Source organism: Prionailurus bengalensis, chromosome A1 (genome assembly GCF_016509475.1).
Source record: "Prionailurus bengalensis isolate Pbe53 chromosome A1, Fcat_Pben_1.1_paternal_pri, whole genome shotgun sequence".
NCBI classification, from domain to species: domain Eukaryota; kingdom Metazoa; phylum Chordata; class Mammalia; order Carnivora; family Felidae; genus Prionailurus; species Prionailurus bengalensis.
In genome coordinates, this window is record NC_057343.1 from 181,827,615 (window position 1) to 181,840,406 (window position 12,792).

The 12,792-nt window shown below is 44.6% G+C and overlaps 1 protein-coding gene and 1 pseudogene across 15 annotated transcripts in view; one reads left to right on the forward strand and one right to left on the reverse strand.

Moving 5' to 3' along the window:
• The window catches only part of TENM2 (teneurin transmembrane protein 2), a 1,251,785-nt gene that overhangs the window by 91,354 nt on the left and 1,147,639 nt on the right, over window positions 1-12,792 (reverse strand). The window lies entirely within an intron of this gene.
• Window positions 10,189-11,943, forward strand: LOC122492810 (annotated as a pseudogene).

A 12,792-nucleotide genomic window follows, 5' to 3' on the forward strand; every position in this document is an offset into this window, starting at 1 on the left:
ATCAGCAATCGCAGATGGCAAATGCTAAAAAAAGAAAAAAAAGGATAGAAATGATTTCCTCCTACATGTTTGCATTGAACTGCTCCAGAGATTGTGCATTTGGGGTTCTATCGGTTATTAAGTGTGAGCATACGTTATTCCTGTAATGACCTCATCATGTTGCATGATTATGGGCTGCTGCTGCCGAACACTTTCAAACGACACCGTGAACTTTAAATTGGCACTGCTATCTCCCAGCGGCCTGTCAGTCATGAGAGCCGCATCTTTATGCCAGCAAGCCCCTTGCATGGAGTCTGACATGGCAATCTTCAGTAAATTACCCTGTCACTGACAATCTTGCAGTTATCTTGCAAACAATCAAGCAGGCAATCAAACTGTCCTGAATTGCCAGTTCAGGACCCGAGAGGCTGCCAGCGTCTCTATTCAAAAGGGGCGCGAGAGCAGCACAGCCCTCCCGTGACATTGGCCGATTTCTTTCTTTATTTATCCACCTACTTGTTTGTCTGGTGGGCTTTTACCCAGTGAGGGTGGCGAAAGAGGTGTGCAGAGACCTCAAAAAGGGCCCAATTCTGACTCAGCGTTTTGGGAAAATGACCCAGGCCATCCTGAGCAGGCCCCACAGCAGTGTCCCACGTTTGCCTAATGGGTCCTCATTTACTTCACTCTGTGAGATGTGGCCATGGAGAATTATCTAGGTGCTTTCTGTCAGGATGCATGCTAAATCACAGCTCTGGCTATATTCCACATGTGTATGTCATACGCTAATTGCAATGGCCATTTCAGAGAAATATGGATGTGGAGAAACTTTCTGGGAACAATGTGGGAGGCATTCTTTTTACTGCTTTTGATAAAGAAAATCAGAGAGTCTTCCATAACAGGTCTGGCAACGTGAAGCAGAAATCAGGTTGATGCTAAATTGATTCCTTTGAATTAGAATTCCTAAAGTAAAAACCCAAAAAGTCTACACAGCATCAGAGGGAGGTTCCTGGCCTCTGGAATCAGACAGATTTGGGATTGAAGCTCATCTCCTCTAGTCCTCGGTTGTGTAAGCTTAGATAACCAATCTTGCCAAACTTTAATTTCTTTGCCTGTAAAACTGAGTTATAATAATGCATATAGCATAGGGTGCTGTGATGGGGAATAAATGAACAGATACGCACACACACACACACACACACACACACACACACATCAGTTCGGCATAGTTTGTGTTCAATGAACTATAACCAGAAACCCTGCAAAGTTTTCAACTTTTTCAGTTTATAAAAACCAGACATGGCAGGGCACCTGAGTAGCTCAGTTGGTTAAATGTCCAACTTTAGCTCAGGTCATGATATCACGGTTTGTTGAGCCCTGCATCAGACTCTGTGCTGATAGTTCAGAGCCTGCTTCCAATTCGGTGTCTCCCTCTCTTTCTGACCCTCTCCTGCTCATGTTCCGTCTCTGTCTCTCAAAAATGAAAAAAAAAAGTTAAAAAAATTAAAAACCAGACATGGTTATAAATGAAATTAATATCCCCTATTAGAGTCATTCACTGGTATTTGCTATGGGTAGGTTGAATCCTGTCAAAAATGCTATGTTTCTAAATAGCAATAGGTAAATGGACAGTATGAATAAATGCTATGGGTGGAACGAGATTTGCACATATCCTTGATTTAAATCCTCACATAACCCCACAGAGCAGAATAATATAACCCTTAAGCTGCATAGTCTGGATCAGGCTGTCTGGGTTTGACTCTCAGATCAGGTACCCTATCTGCTGACCCTGGGCTAGTAACCGCTCTGCACCTCAGTTTCCTCGTGTACAAAATGAACTGATGACAATGATGTTAGAAAGCACAGTTTGGAGGATTAAAGCAGTTATTACACATATAGTACTTAGAACAGTGCCTGGTACAGTGACTACTCTGTTAACTGTGTGTTACGCCCATTATCACGCCATCATCCACTCTATAAAGTTGGAAACTGAGGCTCTGAGAAGCTGAGTAAGTTATCCAAGTGGCTACGAAGGAATTTTGGATAAAAAGTAGGAAAAGGCAACCAGTGAGATCATTACTCTTTGTCTTCTTCATTATCAGGAGGAGGTGATGTTTCTTTCCCAAAGGGAGTGTGAAGACAGGGCAGTGAACACCCATCAACTCTGGAAGTATGGGTGGCCGTGAGATTTAATTACCTTTGTAGGCTTGTCTACTCCTACAGTTGGGAAAGAATCTGGTTGGTTAAAATGAGCTTCTAAAAGGAATCAACATGAGAAACGAGATACCTGGGGATTTATTCCCTGCACTGCAGGCTGCTGGGGACCACACTATTTATCTGTGAGATTCAAAGCCCCCATTCAGCTGTTTACCATTGGCACAAGGTGGCACTTGCCTTCTGGGCTGGCTACAAGTTTGCGCCAGCTGTTTCCAGCCCCTGCCTAGTTCGCTCTGTTAGATTTTTAAAGGAGTCCCTTTAAAAGATTCAACCTCAAAGCCTTAACTGAACACTTACTAGTGAAGCTATGCTCAGGGGGAGGAGGCCACGGGTTAATGGAGAGGCTGCAGAGAGCCATAGTAGATACTGGGTATGTCAGAGTTGGTTGAAACATGAGCATGTTTTCTGTTTGGGGAAGGCTGCCTGAGTCTGTACATCACTCTTACAGGGAAGGGACATCTCCAGGAATGAGAGGGTGTTTATTTCATTCATTTCACTTATTTTCCTCTTTGATCTCTGTAAACTGGGCAGCTTATGGAGAATCCAGATGAAAGCATTTTGTTCAATTTTGGTGTCATTTATTCCCTGTAGCTTGGTATGCAAGTGATTCCCTTTATAACCTGCATGAACTCTCCAGCTTTCTTGGGTATTAAAGGCTTCAGAGAAACATCTAAATTTACTCTTCTTAGTTTCATTTTGTGACAGGGTGGCATGAATCGACTCCAACAACTCACTTCAGTTGTCGTGGGTAGCTCTGCTACAGTCTGCACATAGCACTTGACGGGAATGGGTTATCATCTCAGATTTTAAAATTGAGCTTCACTCTTTCCAGATTATGGTTTGGTGAGTGGCATCACCAACCACCAAATCTGCCTTCCCTACTCCTTGGGCCAAGAGGCTGGTTAAAACCTAGGCTTTGAAGAGTACCTATATTTCCATTCATCAGATGTTCAAGAATAGGCAAACTGAATCAATTATGGTAGAAAGTTAGGACTTGCAGTTACCTTAATGGGGAGGTACTGGCTGGGAAGGACACAGGAGAACCTTCTGATTGCTGGAAAGGTTCTAGATCCTCACTTTATGCACCTGGCTATATAGGCTATATATATATACATATGTGTGTGTGTGTGTGTGTGTATACACACACATAAATATATATATATATATATATATATATATATATACACACACACATACATACATACATATCTATAGGATGTATACACACACACATTCATTCATCGGGATGTATATTTAAGATTATGCAATTTATGTACTTGCTAACAGACTGACTTCAGGCAAGATACCAACCTGCCTGTGCTCTGTCTTCCTTATTTGCAAAGTGGGCATGATGATACCTCACACGAGCAATGAGAGGACTAAGATAATCCACGCAAGGTACATGAACAGTTGTGAGCACCTAGCAACCTAGCATGTGCTTCAGAATCTTTTCTATTTCTTTTCTCCTTTTTGAGTCTTCTTGGCATCGTATAGGTTTGTTTAGCACACAGAGTGAGGTACTTGCCAAGTTCTCATTTCCCTAAGGAAAATACAGGAAATCCAGGAGGTGGACCCAATAAATCCTAGGGTCATTCTTGAGATCAGTTAATGATGGAGAGGTAGAAAATTAACAAAGAGTGGAGGGAAGGGGGGAGGCAACAAGTTGGGGCAAGAAGGAAGAAGCCTATGCTGTTTGGTTTTTGTGATGGAAATAAAGGAGTGGTGAGGGCTCGCTGGCAAAGGCTGGAAGTGTCTGAATGGCCAGGCACATAAAGAGGTTCTTGAGTAAAAAGAAATGAGGCAGCTGTAGTATTCTTTTTTGCCTTGGGAATTATTTTCTTTTAAGGTGAGCTCTTTCAGGACTGTGTCTAAAGTGTGTGGGGTCCCTAGCAAATATTTTTTGTCCGGGCCCCTGTCTACATAAACAGTTTGATTTACCCAAATTGACATATCAGCACCATTCTGGCAGGCTGATCTCACATGATCTTGCAAAATTTTCCTCCAGCCAGCAGGAGCAATCTACTTGCCAATCTGTCCACTAGAATTAAGGCTGGGCAATGGGCCCTGAGATATCTCATAAATGCAAATCCCCAAATATCTCTGAGAATCTGGTCAACCTCACATGCATGGGGATGGGGTAAGGAATGAGAGAGGATCAGAAAGCACCCTGAAATGGAGAAATAGGGACCAGGGCTCAGGTGGGTCCTAGTCTGGGCTGGTGTGCTTCACCCATACAGCACTGCTGACCCTGGCCACTCCCTGCCACTGGAGGAAAACTTAGAAAATTTCAAAGGTGGGGGGCACTTCAAAGCTCAAGAACTCACTTGCCCAGAGCAGCACTGGATTCTTGGTCCAGTTAGACAAATAGCAAAATAATATGGGCTTTAGAGTCAGAATGGTTAAACCCTGTTCTATCATTCATTAGCTATGTAACCTTGGCAAGTGAGGCAAGTGACCAACTTCCTGTGACTCAGTTTTCCCACCTATAGAATGGACTTAATACCACCTACTTCACCAAAGAGCATGGAGATTCTATAAGATGGTGCACATGAAATGAGATGATGAAGATATTGCACTGAATACACAGGAAGAGTTCAACTAGTGGAGGCTATTCTTCATAATATTTTCTGCACTCCACCAGGGAAGGTACTGTTCCATTTGCATTTTACCCAATGCCTGCTGACAAGTTGGAAGTGAGGGATAATTGAAAGTATTCTGGCTTGATGTAACTAAAAAGTGAAAGGAGCAGGCAAGGCTGACTTGATTTAACCTGGCAATATGAGATTAGTTCTTCATTGCCTCTGTTAGGTCTCCCACATTGCCAACCTTTTAAAGCAATAGATTGGCTGACAGGGTGCTCATTTGGAAGGTTTCACCTGCCATTAATACCCCGGCTGCCTGATGGACCATCGTTACACAGGCATCCCCTCCCTCCCAACCAGAGCAACCGCCATTCTTAAATATTGCAAGAAGTGGGATTGTATTTGTGCTGCTTCTGGAAGTCCTGTTGGAAGTTTTCCTCTCTCCTCTTTCCAACTCTTTTTTGACAGTCCCTGAGTTCCAAGGCCAGAGATCCCTGCTCCAAAGCACCTTTGGCTTTTCTTACACTTAGCAATGGAAGATCAATCATGTCTGACCAGAGATCTGGCAGAATGGAGGCCCACTGAGAGCTGCTTTTCTTGGTTTCCTACTCTTCAGGACACGTGTGAAAAAGAAAGCAAAGGCTGCTTAGGAAAACCCAGGCACTGTTACTGAAGACAGGGATATAATCTAGATAAGACCACTTTTTAATGGGACTCTAGCTTACCGGGAAGCTACTGGGGCATCTTGTCAACCCCTCATGTATGGGGTTAGGGGCAAGGGTTGGTAGAAATTTTGTGACAATGAGCTTGTAGTGTGTATCCAGTTTTTATTATTTATTTATTTTTTTTGAGTGTTTATCAAAAGTAAACAAATGGAAAACAAAAACAAAAACAAGCACCATAAATAAAAACCGTTAAAACCAATTCTTCTTAAAATATAACCAGCACTGGAATCACCCGGGACCTTGTTAAAATGTAGATTCTAATTCTCTGGTCCTACAGTGGTCTGCATTCCTTATGTTTCCAGGTAATGCTGATGCTGCTGTTCTGAGCCCTGACTTCCAGAAGTCAGGCTCTAAACCACTGTTGGTCAAGGCATGCTTCCTGACCTCCTGCCCTGGAATCACCTCAGTGATTTTAAAATGCTGATTCTTGCTGTCACCCAGGCCTACTAAATTTCTGAGAATGGAAATGGAAAATTGGCATTTTAAAGAAGATTCCCAGGTCATTCTTTTGCCGACTAAATCTCAAGAACCCCTGCTCTGAATTATTGAGAATGTCCCACAAATATCCATAGCAGTATATCTGACTCTGAGAGACTAAAGTGGTTTTCCAAACTGGGGGATGTTAATGGGGGTTCCCTGAAACATAGAAGCAGAGGTGACACTGGAGGATACAACTTGGGAAATGTTGGTGAAGCAGGTAAGCTAGTTTTTTTTTACAGCAGGACTTCTCAGAGCCTTTGACATGTGAATATGCATCATGAATCTTTAATATTGCAATGGAACATGAAGCATTTCCTGACCATGGACCCCTTTTGTCCCAGAGCATCTCCCCACAATAGTCTAGTGCAATACAGGTTGGGAAGCACTTCATGGACACAGAGCTCTAGGTTTGGGAGCTCTGTCCTTGGAAGGACGAGCCACACCTTCATCTACTCAATACTCACAAGTGGTAGCCCTATCCTTGAATGACCTTCTCACCTTCTCACAAATGCACACTTTGGGATGATTAGGTGCAACACACAACACATCATCACTACTAGCACATTAGCTCAGAGTCCCTGTCCTTGGGCTTCTAGTGCCCCCCAAAGCCAGTGTATTTCAGCAAAAAGACCCTATGTTAAGTGACACAACCTTGGGGGGGGGTCAGTAGGATGAGGAAGCATTAATGGCAACCACGTCTAATCAGAGCTAATGGTTGGCACTTATGAAAAGCTTACTGGGGTGGGGGGCATCTGGATGGTTCGATCCATTCAGTGTCTGACTGTCGATTTTGGCTCAGGTCATGATCTCAAGGTTCATGGGTTTAAACCGCACATTGGGCTTGGTGTTGGCAGTGTGAAGCCTGCTTGGGATTCTCTCCCTCTCCCTCTCTCTCCTTGCCTTCCCTGCCCATGCATTCTCTCTCAAAATAAATAAGTGAACATTAAAAAAAAAAAAAGAAAATCTTACTGTCTTACTGGGTGTTAGGCACCATGCTAAGTGCCCTACACTCATCCCCTCATTAAATCACCACCAGATTTTCAGGCATCATTAGCACCACTGTTTACAGATGAGGAACTGGAGATTTAGAAAGAAAATAACTTGCAGAAGACCACACAGCTTCTTGCATGTTGGGGCTGGGTTTGACCCAGTTTGTAGCACTCTGAAGCCAAGTCCTACATGGATCTGCAACATAAGGTCTGTTACAGTAGAATGTTCCAAATGGCTAACACACAGGAGTCATTGTGCCCACCACTATGACATGTTATTATCTGCACTAAGCTCTTTTACCTAAGGCAGGACTATGCCAATCAGAAGAGGAACAATTTAAATACATACTGGAGGGAGATTTACCTTTTGAAAATCTGGGATGCCAAGTGTTTTAGCAAGCCCTCTGCCCTCGCTCCCTCTTCTGATAGGTGGACCAACACAGGGCTGTTCCTCTGCCAGCCGCGTAAGCTCCTCTGTGCTTTGACAGCCTACACCTTGCACCTTATCCAGCCATCATCCCATATGCTCATAAGAACACTTTGAGGTGGCTTCTATGATGTCCATTTTGCGGATGAAGAAGTTGAGGCTTGGAGAGGTTAAGAGCCTTGTCCATAATCACACAGCTAGTAAATGATGGAGGAGTGATTCACTCTCTGGCTGTCCACCTCCAATGGCTTCTATCCTCAATTCTTCATAGGAGGCTATGAGTAGTCATGGCCTTATAAAGGTATCCGGTGAGTATTGTAGGACATGGGGAACAAAATACTAAGGCTTCAGAAAACATCTTCATTTTCTAGTTGTTCTTTCTCTCAGCCTGCTCTCTTTTTCCTTCCCTCCTTTTCCTCCCTCTGCTGCTTCTCCTCAACCCAAACAGAGCCTCTAGGAATAATGATCTCACTTGATGAGAACTGGCCCACCTTGGACGTTCCCTGACAGGCCTCTCTGGCACAGTCTCACCCTTGTTAGCCTAGGGCCATGTTTTTTTATACCTGGGGGATTTCTATCCTGGCTGCTGCCATCTCCCCACTTTTCTGTTACAAAAACTACTGGCAACAGAGAGCAAGGGTCTCTGATCTCAACCACCGATGTCCCCAAATATTCACCCTCTGCCCGCTGTTCCTGGCCTCTTTCAGTCCAGTTATTCCCCCCTCCCCTGTGCCCCTCATCAACCTTGCTTTCAAAGAGCCCACTGACAGGTCAGACAGAAGCCAGCCCAGCAGGGGGTGGCGGGCTGGTGGGGTGGCAGACAATGACCTGCTGGGCCCCTCAGAAAGAAAAGGGGCTGTCACCACCGGCAACACCTTTGAGCAACAAGCTGGAACACTTACTTTCCGTCTGAGGAGAGACCCCGTCTCCTGGGGGGAAGGCAGGGGACTGTTCCCCCCACCCCTCCTTGAGCTGAGAGAATTAGCAGAGGGTAGGATGTCTGTCCTTTTGCTGCATGAAGAAGTTACCCCCAGACTGCCAATTGGGAGAAGGGAGCAGACTCAGCTATTATACAAGCTTCCTGCTGGATTAAGGAAATCTGAAGTACTAATTCCTACACATGACTATTGCCATGGTCCATGTACTATGCTTAGCAGTCCCTGGAGATCTCCTTGTTTCATTTCCACTTCCACTCTAGGGGCAGGCGTAGGGGCTAGGAGCCAGTATTGTACTCCCAATTAACATCACAGGAGCTGGAGGTTTGCAACTTATTGGCTGTGTGGCCTTGGGCTAATTAGCTTACCTCTCTGAGCCTTAGTTTTCTTATCAGTAAAGTGGAAATAACAACAACAACAACAACAATAATAATAGTTTAACAGGGCCTTTGTCAAAGATTAAATAGACCTTGTGCAAAGGCATTTAGTGTATAGCAACAATCTGTTTACTCTGGATTTATAGATGGAGAACCCAGTCCTAGAGAGGTTAGGTTACTAGAAAGGGTTGGGCAGCTGCTCATGACTGGTAGAGGTAGGATTCACACACAGGTGGCCCAGCCTCAAATAAGCTGATCACTCTCACTACTTTACGTGTCACCAAGCTGGCCATGGTTTGTAAAGTCCGGCTTTGCTCAACAGTGATTCTTGGCAGCCCCTGCCTTTCCTCTTGTCTCAGAAGAGTACTATGGAGCTTGTATACCTACTGCTACCATCCCACAGGAGGTCCATGTGCAGGGTGAGCCAAGTTGAAAATAGAGATGAAGAGAAGTATAACTGTGTGTTCATGTCTTACTGAAAATAAATCATATATCTTACATTTAGATTTTCTTTGCATTAATAAAATGGTATGAATGGTAGGTAGTGATTTGGATGTCATTGTATGGGTGTATTTTTAATCCTAAAATGAAATGTATTCATACTAAAATAATGTATTGCATTAAAGACAAGTGCTGTGTATCCTAGAGTCTTCTCATTAAAACCTTCATTCATTCAATTCATTTAATAATTAGTTGGCCAAGACAGAGAGGGACCCAGTAGTTAGGAACCTAGATTCTAGAAGGGAAACAATTAACAGATAAATGTATATAGACTTAAAATATTTTTTTAATGTTTATTTATTTTTGAGAGAGAGACAGAGTGTGATTGGGGAGAGGCAGAGAGAGAGGGAGACACAGAATCTGAAGCAGGCTCCAGGCTCTGAGCTGTTAGCACAGAGCCCGATGTGGGGCTTGAACCCATGAACTATGAGACCATGACCTGAGCCAAAGTTGGATGCTTAACCAACTGAGCCACTCAGGCACCGCTAAAAAGTTTTTTTAATGTTTATTTTTGAGAGAGAGAGAGAGAGAGAGAGAGAGAGAGACAGAGAGAGGGAGACACAGAATGTGAAGCAGGCTCCAGGCTCTGATCTGTCGCACAGAGCCTAATGTGGGGTTCGAACTCACGAAACCATGAGATCATGACCTGAGCCGAAGGTGGATGCTTAACTGACTGAGCCACCCAGGCACCTCTACATGTATAGTAGACTTTGAGAAGGTGGTAGTGTTTTAAAGAAAAGTAAGGCAGGACAAAGGGTAGGCGAGTGATGGAGGAGGGGGTTTGCTACTTATCTTTTTTTTAAAATTTTAATTAAAAAAATTTTAACATTTATTTATTATTGAGAGACAGAGAGAGACAGAGCATGAGAAGAGGAGGGGCAGAGAGAGAGGGATACACAGAATCTGAAGCAGGCTCCAGGCTCTGAGCTGTCAGCACAGAGTCTGATGCGCGGCTCAAACTCACAAACCATGAGATCATGACCTAAGCCGAAGTCAGACGCTTAGCTGACTGAGCCACCCAGGCGCCCCAAGGGTTTGCTACTTTAGATACAAGGCTTTCCAGAAGTGTTTGGGGAGACACCTGAAATGAGGAAACAAGTCATGGAAACCTTTGGAGGAAGAGCATTCTGGGCAGAAGAAACAGCAAGTACAAAGGCCCAGGGTGGCAATGTATCATCAGAGTAGAAACAACAAGATGGTGGACGTTGGGCGGGATAAGGGAAAAGAGTAGACAGAAGATGTCAGTGCTGAGTAGAAGCAAGAGCTCACTAACGCAGAGCAATGGAAGCCATTGTTGCAACCTGGACGCCATTCTGTGGGAGATATAATGCTCAGGGAAGGTTTGCATGGGGGCATGATGTGATCTGACTTTTAAAAGGATTCTTCTTTTTTTCAGACAGCCAGGAAGATGATGGGAATACAGACTGAGCATGCCTACCAAAAGCAGTTGACCATCTTTCAAAACAAGAAGAAGGTCCTGCTGGAAGAAATTGGCAAGGAGAAGCTCCTGCAATACTACAAAAACATTAGTCTGGGCTTTCAGACACCTAAGGAAACCACTGAGAGCACCTATATTGATAAGAAATGCCCCTTTACTGGTAATGTGTCCATTCGAGGGTAGATTCTGTCTGGTGTGGAGCCCAAGATGAAGATGCAGAGGACCACTGTCACCTGCGACTACATCTGAAAATACAACCGATTCAAGAAATGCTGCAAGAACATGTCTGTGCCTCTGTCCCTCTGCTTCTGGGATGTCCAGCTCAGTGACACTGTCACTGTGGGTGAGTGCTGGCCCTTGAGCAACACTGTGCACTTTAAGGTGCACGAGGTCACCAAGGCCACCAGCACCAAGAAGCAATTCCAGAAGTTCTATGACTTGACATCTGCCCATACCCCAAGAAAAGAAAGTTATTTTCCCAGTCTTGGGCCTAGCTAAAAAAATAAAAATAAAAGGATTCTTGTGACTGCTTTGTGTGGAATAGGCTGGAAGTTGGAAGACCAATAGTCCATCCTAGTGAAATTGGTGGCATGATCTGGGTTGAAGTGGAAAGATATTACAAAACCATGACCTTGATGGTTGTGAATAAATGGAGGGCCAGACAAGGGTGCATGCCCAGATCTGTGCAGCAACATTCATAGACAAAGGTGGCACATGAGAAATTCAGGAATGACCATTGCAGCAGACCACATGATAGTTGGGAAGTGACAGTAGTGGTGTTGGACACCAAAGGGTGCTTCGAGTGATGGGCGCCAGTGGGCTGGACGTTTCTCCCTGGATCTGCTCTCCCTGAGCCATGTGTTTTATGAGCGAGCATAGCAGAAGTAAGAGTAGGGGAAGCTGGCCCCAGTGACTTCAATGTCCCTTTCTCTATGGATTCCCCTTTCCCTTGCCTCTCTTCTCCCAGAACTCAGCAGCCTTGGACTCTTTGGAGAACCTAATATACAACTACTTTCAGAAGAAGGGTCTGGGAGGAGCACAAGCAAAACATTTAGAATTAGGAGAACTGGGCTCCAATCCCAGCGCTTCGCTGTTGACTTTGGGCAAACTACTCTCTAGCTCCTCAGTTTCTTTGTTGGCTAAATGCAATCCTCCATTGTTAAATGTCGGCAACTGATTCAAAGATGTTTTGTAGGCCAGATATTATCTGAGTGAGCTATCCAGATCACTGGGTTGTGATCTCTGAGGGAAAATACCATTCACTGTAGCATGAGTGGGTGTGGGATTGAGGAGGATACTTTAGAACAGGGACCAAATAATGGATTTCTGATTTTGAAATGTTATGTATTACTTGACATGATGGGCTTTTGGTTGGGAACAGTGTGTGTGTGGTTAGAGGATCTGAAGTCACATTACACAGGGAGATACTAATAATTAGACCTGTCATTTCAATAAGGTGGCATTCAGGCACTTTCTATAAACTTTCTAGTCAAACCTCACAAAATGTCTGCGAGGTTGGTGTTGCTGTTCCTAGTTTACAGATGAGGAAACAGAGGCTTGGATGGGTTAGGTGCTTTGCCCAAGGAAGTAAAACCAGTAAGAACTGGAGCCAAAACTTACACAAGTCTGCTTGACCCAAGAGCCTATGGACCCTGGCAGAAAAGGGCACAACATTGACTCTGTGCCTGAGGGGGAATGGGAGAAGCTCCAGGAAGTCACAAAGGTAAGAGACCAGGGCCAGCTACCACATACCCTTTCCTACCATGCTCTTCCCACATCTGTCCTTTATTCCAGTGCTCTTAAAAATGGTGACAGATCCCGGGAAGTTGGGGCCCTGAGCCCCTCTCCACAGTCCCATCTCTGTGGCAGGTGAGTACAGTGACGAACCCAGGGTCCATATGCCAATCAAGTTGCCACTGCCTTGGGATGCAGAACTTTTTGGCTTGTTCTCCCCATCAGGTGACCCAGGGATGCCACACTTGGAGGAATCACTCTCTGTTAGCACTTGGGTTTCCCTCAAAATGACACCCATTGTGTCAAGTCAGTGATTCCCAAAGTGTCAGTATCACCTGGGTACTTGTTAGAAATGCATATCCCTCGGCCCTGCACCACACCTACTGTATCAGAAACTCTGAGTGGGGCCCA